Genomic DNA, 2,500 nt, shown 5'->3' on the forward strand with positions numbered 1-2,500 from the left:
AAGGGGTGAATCTCATCGGCGTAGATGGGTAATTTAAAGGGAATAAGGTAACTGCAAGAACTGTTTGTAGTAATGCGGTTTTCCGTCTCACTCCAAGATATTTTATGGAAATTGTAAGAAAAAAATATTTAAGTTTGATTTAAAACGGGAAAAAGGAAAATAACTGACTGTTAAACAAGTGAATAGATATGTGAAAGATGATACGTCAGTCTGCATGTTAAGGAGATTACGTGAGAGTGCATTTTCAAAAGAATGTTACACGCTCACAGGATAAACTGGTATTGTCTTTTATAAATCCAGGTAAAGTGACGGTTTATCTGTTATTTTATTTAGGCTTTCCAGAGTGCAAATCTTGTTTTGCTTCTGATATGAAAACGGGTTTTGCTACATGGGAATATTTGCAATGTTTTAGTTAATATCCAAACATATAAACATATAAGGTGTGTACCTACTGTTCAATCCAAATCATTAGTAGAATTAGACCCTTCACTTAATTATCATCATTATCTTCAAATGATTTAACGGAATCACTACAACTACTACTAATACTGCTACTACTACTACTACTACTACTACTACTACTGCTGCTACTACTACTACTGCTACTACTACTAATACTGCTACTACTATTACTGCTACTACTACTAATACTGCTACTACTATTACTGCTACTACTACTAATACTACTGCTACTACTACTACTACTACTACTACTACTACTACTGCTACTACTACTACTACTACTGTTACTACTGCTATTACTACTACTACTACTACAGCTACTACTACTACTACTGCTGCTACTACTACTACTACTACTACTACTACTACCACTACTGCTACTACTACAACAACTACTACTACTGCCGCTGCTGCAACGCTACTGCTTTTACTATTACGACTACTACTACTACTACTACTATTGCTGCTTCTACTACTATTGCTACTACTACTACTACTGCTACTACTGCGGCTACTGCTATTACTACTACTACTTCTTCTGCTGCAACTACTACTATTGCTGCTTCTACTACTATTGCTACTACTACTACTGCTACTGCTACTACTACTACTACTACTGCTACTACTACTACTACTACTACTGCTACTACTACTGCCATTGCTACTGCTACTGCTACTGCTACTACTGTTATTGCTACTGCTACTGCTACTACTACTGCTACTGCTGCTACTGCTACTACTACTACTGTTATTGCTACTGCTACTGCTACTACTGCTATTACTACTACTCCTACTACTACTACTTCAGCTACTACTACTACTACTGATGATGATATATGATAATGATATGAACAGAGTTGCGACAAATGTGGAAAAAGTATGAATGAGAATGAATATCAGGGGAAGCATTTGACCAATTTCTGCACAAATGCCTCTACACATGTAATTCTGATAAAGATATAGTCAATACTGGTTACGCTGATACCTTTAATACGTTTTCATAATGCTAGTGAAGATGATAATGCTAACGATAATGAAGATGATAATGCCAAGAATAATGATGGTAATGCTAAGAATAATGATGATGGTAATACTAATAGTTATTTTGATAATGCTAATGATAACAGCGATTATAATAGTTATCATAATAATGATATCAATGATAACAATAGTAATAATAATGATGATGACGATAATGGTAATAATGATGATGATTATAATGACAATAATAATCAAAGTAAAAATAATGATAATGACTATAATGATAATGATGATACTAATAATAGCGATAGCAATAATGATAATGATGATAATAATGATAACAATTACAATAATAATAAAAATGATAATAATCATAATAACAATAATAATAATAATAATGATAATAATTATCATTATTATTATGATAGTGATGATAATGGTAATACTGATGATATGATAATGACAATGATAATAATAATAATGTGTAATACTGATAATGATTATAATAATAATAATGATAATACTAATAGTAATTCAAATACTACTACTAACACTAATTCTAATAATTATGATAATGATAATAATAGTAAAAGTAACAACAAGAAAACAACAACAATAATAATAATAATGATAATAATAGGGATAACAATGATGAGGATGATAATGTAGCGTGATACACTGTACTAAGTGTATACACTCCCACTGCGTGCACAGCATGTGTGTGTCTATACAAGCATGAGTGTTTTTATGTAAGTTGGTGCGCTCGTGTATGTGTCTGCGCGTGATTGAACGAGTATTGAATTCGTGCGGTGTTTGCGTTTGGGTGTGTGCGGTTGCGTGCATGGGAGTATTTCCCTTGTCGGTGGTACTGATTTTAACCCTTTTCTGATTTACTGTGAATGTCATGTACGCTGAACAGTCAACATTTCTCAAAATTGCGCTTGCTGTCAGTTGAATAGATATGTTTTTATGCAAAAGATTTATGTATTTTATATATTGTATTTTTCACTCTTTTAATGCCAAATGCTTCGGTTTTATTATATTGTTTGTATTAAAG

The sequence above is a fragment of the Penaeus chinensis genome, chromosome 40 (assembly GCF_019202785.1).
Source record: "Penaeus chinensis breed Huanghai No. 1 chromosome 40, ASM1920278v2, whole genome shotgun sequence".
Lineage (NCBI taxonomy): Eukaryota > Metazoa > Arthropoda > Malacostraca > Decapoda > Penaeidae > Penaeus > Penaeus chinensis.